The sequence below is a fragment of the Hordeum vulgare genome, chromosome 1H (genome assembly GCF_904849725.1).
Source record: "Hordeum vulgare subsp. vulgare chromosome 1H, MorexV3_pseudomolecules_assembly, whole genome shotgun sequence".
NCBI classification, from domain to species: domain Eukaryota; kingdom Viridiplantae; phylum Streptophyta; class Magnoliopsida; order Poales; family Poaceae; genus Hordeum; species Hordeum vulgare.
In genome coordinates, this window is record NC_058518.1 from 442744147 (window position 1) to 442750560 (window position 6414).

A 6414-nucleotide genomic window follows, 5' to 3' on the forward strand; every position below is an offset into this window, starting at 1 on the left:
TCGTGCGTGGGATTCCGAGGATACTTTGGGCTATCTCGAGGTTGAGTTTTTCCAATAGGAACCCGAGGAGATCACGGGTTTTCCCTGATCAAGGTCATTCAGGCGCAACGTGTGGTAGTTTGTGATGGACTAGTTGGAGCACCCCTGCAGGGTTAAATCTTTCGGAAAGCCGTGCCCGCGATTATGTGGCAAACTTGGATACTTTGTTTAACATCCGGTTCTAGACAACTTGAAGTAAACTTAAGTAAAATATGCCAACTGTTTGCGTAACCGTGAGTGTCTCTTTTCGTGAGTTGTGTATCGGGAAGAGGACACGGTGGGGTTATGTCTGACGTAAGTAGGTATTCAGGATCATTCGTTTGATCATCATTAGATACGTCTGATTATGCGTAGATCATCCCCTCTTTTATTCTTGTACTCGTAAGTTAGCCACCTCAAATAAATGCTTAGTCGCTTGTTGCAGCCTCACAACTTAACCATTCCTCACCCATTAAGCTTTGCTAATCTTGATAACTTTGGAAGTGAGATTGCTGAGTCCCTGTGGCTCACAGATTACTACCATAACAAGTGCAGGTACAGGTAAAGAGTTACTTTGACGTGAGCGCGATGATTGTTCTATTCGGAGTTTCCTTCTTCTTCTTCTTCATCAATCTAGGATGGGTTCCACGCTGGCAGCCTGGGATAGCAAGGATGGACGTCGTTCTTTTATAGTTTGTTTTCATCCGTTGTCGGGCCGTGCTCTTTGATACGTCTCCATCGTATCTACTTTTCCAAACTCTTTTGACCTTGTTTTGGACGCTAATTTGCATGATTTGAATGGAACTAACCTCGACTGACGCTGTTTTCAGCAGAACTGCCTTGGTGTTATTTTTGTGCAGAAATCAAAGTTCTCCAAACATCCTGAAAATTTATGGAGATTATTTTTGGAAAATATGAAAAATACCTGTGCAAAGATCCACGTGAGGGGGTGGGCCAGTGGGCCACAAGCCCTGCCACCGCCACCCCCCCTGGTGGAGGATGGCAATTTTGTGGGGCCCACATGGCTTTGCCGCCCCCAATCTCAGCTCCATAAGTTCACTTTCGTCCGAGAAAAAATCTAGAGAGAAGATTTCATCGCGTTTGCGATATGGAGGCGCCGCCACAACCTGTTCTTCATCTAGAGGGCAGATCTGTAGTCCGTTTTGGGCTCCGGAGAGGGGAAATCGCCGCCATCGTCATCATCAACCTTCTTCCCTCTCCAATTCCATGAAGCTCTTTGTCGTTCGTGAGTAATCTATTCGTAGGCTCGCTGGGCGGTGATGAGTAGGATGAGATCTATCATGTAATCAAGTTAGTTTTGACGGGGATTGATCCCTAGTATCCACTATGTTCTGAGATTGATGTTGCTACTACTTTGCCATACTTAATGCTTGTCACTAGGGCCGAGTGCCATGATTTAAGATCTGAAATTATTATGTTGTCACCAATATATGTGTGTTTTAGATCCGATCTTGCAAGTTGTACTTACCTACTATGTGTTATGATCCGGAAACCCCGAAGTGACAATAACCGGAACCACTCCCGGTGATGACCATAGTTTGAGGAGTTCATGTGTTCACCAAGTGCTAATGCGTTGGTCTGGTTCTTTATTAAAAGGAGAACCTTAATATCCCGTAGTTTCCTTTTGGACCCCGCTGCCACGGGAGGGATGGACAATAGATGTCATGCAAGTTCTTTTCCCTAAGCACGTATGACGACACACGGAATGCATGCCTACATCACATTGACGAACGGGAGCTAGCCACATATCTCTCCGTGTTATAACTGTTGCATGATGAATATCATCCAAACAAATCACCGACCCATTGCCTACGAGTTTGTCCTACTACTGCTGTTACTTGTCTTGCTCTGCTGCTCTTACTTGTCTTGCTCTGCTGCTACTGTTGCTACTACTGTCGCTTGCTACTGTTCCTACTTGCTACTGCTGTCACTACTGATGTTCCTTGCCGCTGCTATTACTCGTTACACTGCTGCTACCTGCTACAATACTTTTTCGCTGGTCGTTGATGCGAACAGACAATTTCCGTCAACGAGGCAACTTGGCGCTATTGATATGATACTTAGGAATAGTGTCGTCAATAGATCGTTTGTGACATCGTTGTTATCATACTACTTTGCTTGCAGATACTAATCTTTCAGGTGTGGTTGAATCTGACACATTCAGCTACTAATACTTGAGAGTATCCTCTCACCTCCTGTAGGCGTACCAACAAATTTGGGTTGAATACTCTACCCTCGAAACTGCTGCGAACCCACGCACTGCTGGGCCGTCAACAACATTCTTCTAGTTTCGATTATCGGAGAGTGCTAGCAGCATTCTTCTGGTGCCATTGTAGGGGAAGGTCTGCTATCACGGAATCAGCATTTTTCTGGGGCCGTTGCCGGGGAGGTATTGCTATATTCTTTGAGTCACTTGGGATTTCTATGTGCTGATCACTATGAAGAATCTGAAGGATCCGAAAACCAAAGTCTTCCCCTCAACTACGAGGGGAGGTAAGGAACTGCCATCTAGCTGTGCACTTGATTCACCTTCAGTTATGAGTAAGTTTGCGACATCACCTCCTGCTAGAAATCTTGATATGTCGCTTGTGCTTGATGATGCTTATGATGCTACTACTAGAGATGGTATGCTTCATACTATGCCTGATACTGCTTTGCCTGATACTGCCAGAGATACTATGCTTGATACAGCTAGAGATGCTATGCTTGATACTGCTATGCCTGATGATGCTAGAGATGCTATTTTGCCTGATGATGCTATGCTTGATACTGCTAGAGATGCTACTTTGCCTGATATGCCACTAGGGGTGTTCCTTGATGCTCATATTCTAGAGTTACTGCCAATGCTCGTGATGCTTCTGAAACTGCCGATACTATTGAGATAGAACCTGCTTTTGCTCCTGCTAGATCTAGCTCTCCTAGATATGAATTGCCTGATATACCTGAGGGTTACGTTATGGAGGGAGAGATAGCTAAGGATTTTCCTGCGTGTAAGGATGCCTATGACGCTGAGAAATTACTTCTCAAGTGGAAGGAAAAATCTCTGAAAGCTAGGATGAAATACGACCCGAAGTTTGCCACTTCACCTATCTTTATCACCGATAAGGATTATGAATTCTCTGTCGATCCTGAGATAATATCTCTAGTCGAATTTGATCCTTTTCACGGTTATGAGTCTGAGATGGTCGTAGCCCATCTTGCCAAACTACACAATATAGCCATCCTTTTCACTAATGAGGAGAAGATCCGCCACTACTATATCCTTAAGCTGTTTTCTTTCTCTCTAAAGGATGACGCTAAAGCCTGGTTCACCTCTCTTGCTCCTGGATGTGTGAGTAGTCCCCATGATATGGGCTATTACTTCTGTGAGAAGTATTTCCCTGCCCATAAGAAGCAAGCTGCCTTGCAGGAAATATACAACTTTGCTCAACTCCAAGAAGAGAGTCTCCCACAAGCTTGGGGGAGGCTCGTCCAACAACAAAATGCTTTGCCTGATCACCCTCTTCAGAAGAACGAGATACTTGATATCTCCTATAACGGACTTACCGATGCCTCTAGAGACCACCTAGATAGTTGTCCCGGTTGTGTTTTTAGGGAACGAACTGTAGAACAAGCTGAGACCCTACTGAATAACATCCTGATCAACGATAATGCTTGGACTACTCCCGAACCACCTCCTAAGCCAACTCCGAAGAAAAGAGGTATTCTATTCCTTAGTCCCGAAGATATGCAAGAAGCCAAGAAATCTATGCAAGAGAAAGGCATTAGATATGAAGATGTCAAAAATCTACCACCTATCGAAGAGATCCATGGTCTCGATAACCCGATACAAGTAGTAGAAGTGAATTCTCTGCGTAGGTTTGATGAGAGTGATATTCCTTTTGACAAACCTGCTAGCCTATGCTTTGATGAATTTGATAACTTTGTTTCCAAACAACAGAGTTTTAATGATTACGTTAGCAGACATTTGGAACAATGTACTCGTATGCTTAGCCATTTAAGTGCTTGTGTAGACAGAAATGTCAATGATCTGAAGCTTCTGAGTAAACATGCCTCTATGATTACTACTCAGGTAGAACAAGTAATTAAAGCTCAGAATGACCTGCTCAATGAATTAAATGACAACTCTATCAGAGTCATTACTAGAGGAGGCAAAATGACTCAGGAACTTCTGTATCCTGAAGGTCATCCTAAGAGAATTGATCAAGATTCTTAAGGAATCAATGCTGATACACCCAGTCATCCTAAGGAGAAGAAGAAGGATGATAGAAACCTACATGCCAGTTCACCAAATACTATCACACCTGAAGAACCTAATGATATTTCTGCGTCTGATGCAGAAACACAATCTGGTGATGAACATGAACTTGGTGACAATATGGAGAGTGATGTTCATAATAATGCTCAACCTAGCAATGATGAGGATGAGGAGATTGAACCTTCGGTTAATCCTGATAACCCACATCCTAAGAGATATGATAAGAATGACTTCCCTACTAGGAAGCATGGTAAAGAAAGGGAGCCATGGGTTCAGAGATCTATGCCCTTTCCTCCTAAGCCATCCAAGAAAAAGGATGATGAGGATTTTGAGCGCTTCGTTGAGATGATAAGACCCATCTTTCTGCAGATGCGGTTAACTGATATGCTCAAGATGTCTCTGTATGCCAAGTACATGAAAGATATCGTGACTAATAAAAGGAAGATACCAGATCTTGAGATCTCCACCATGCTTGCCAATTACACTTTCAGAGGTGGAACTCCTAAGAAACTTGGTGATCCCGGAGTGCCCACTATACCTTGCTCCATTAAAGGAAACTACGTAAGAACTGCCTTATGTGACCTTGGAGCCGATGTTAGTGTTATGCCGCTCTCTCTTTATCGTAGACTTGAATTGGATAAGTTGACACCCACTGAAATTTCTCTGCAAATGGCCGACAAATCAACTGCTTGGGGGAATACGTGTTCTCACTAACCTTACATTCATGCTTATGATTTCGCTTTGTTAGCCGGTGTTTACACTTTGCCACTGTATTATCGATGCTAGTTTATTTTCATTTTCTTGTTTTCTTGTTTTGTGTCCTTTTGAGAAAACCCAAAAAGATTTTCCTTTCTTCTTTTGCTTGTTGGGAGCTTTCCCGTGTAAATATTTTTCTTTTTCTTTGGGTCAAGGTAGAAGATATTGGTTACAATGTTTAGTGGCTCTTGCATGCATACCTGTTTAGCTTTCAAAGAGCCATATTACTTTGTCTTCTCCTTTGTGTTTGCCTGTAGATTCAGCTTAGTCCAATGCACGAGCACTCTTATTATTGTTCTCATCGTTCGATCGTGCAAGTGAAAGGCAATAATGATGATATATGATGAAGAGACTGAGACTGAAAAGCTGGTATGAACTCTATCCATTTTGTTTTTGTAAATATGACTAGCTTGTCGATCCAGATTTAGCTTTGTTGTGAGAGAACCATGTTTGCAATGACAACTTAGAGATCATAGTTTCTGATGCCATGCTTATTTAGGTGAGAGTTTATAATGGTTTGTCTTGAATGCCAACATGGATTTTGAGATGACTATGATGTAGTATGATAGGATGGTATTCTCCTTTGAATGATTCAAGTGGCTTGACTTGGCGCATGTTCATGCATGTAGTTGAAACAAAATCAACATAGCCTCTATGATGTTCGTGTTCATGGTGATTTATATCATGTTCATGCTTGCATTCCATGTTAGTCAAACTCATTGCATCTCAGTTGGTCGCTTCCCAGTCTTTTGCTAGCCTTCACTTGTACTAAGCGGAATACTGCTTGTGCATCCACTTCCATAAACCCAGAAGTTTTTCCATGAGAGTCCACCATACCTACCTATTTGCGGTATCTACCTGCCGTTCCAAGTAAATTTGCATGTGCCACTCTCTAAACCTTCAAGAAATAATATGTTCTGCATGCCAGAACCGCTCATGTGGTGACAGGGGGCTATTGGTATCTTCCATGCTAGGAGTGTTATCCTCGACATGTGTTTATTCACCGTCATTCACGAGAAAGGGGCCGGTAATTGGAATGCCCAGTTCCACGCTTAAATCGAAAACATAACTGTAAAACAAGACTCCCCCCCCGGATTGATGTTAGTATGGACGGTACTCGAGGATCCGGCTAGCCGTGGAGTGTGATTGATTGGTGGTGGGGGAGTTAAAACTTTACTTTTCTGTTTGGGAACCGCCTATAGCATGAGTAGCATGGAAGATATTGAGAACTCTTGGTCATTGCGTTGACAATGAAAGCATGCCACCCAAAAATATTATCTCTGTTTTCAAAGCTTGAGCCCTGGCACCTCTGCAAATCAATGCTTCCCTCTGCGAAGGGCTTGTCTATTTATTTTCCTGTT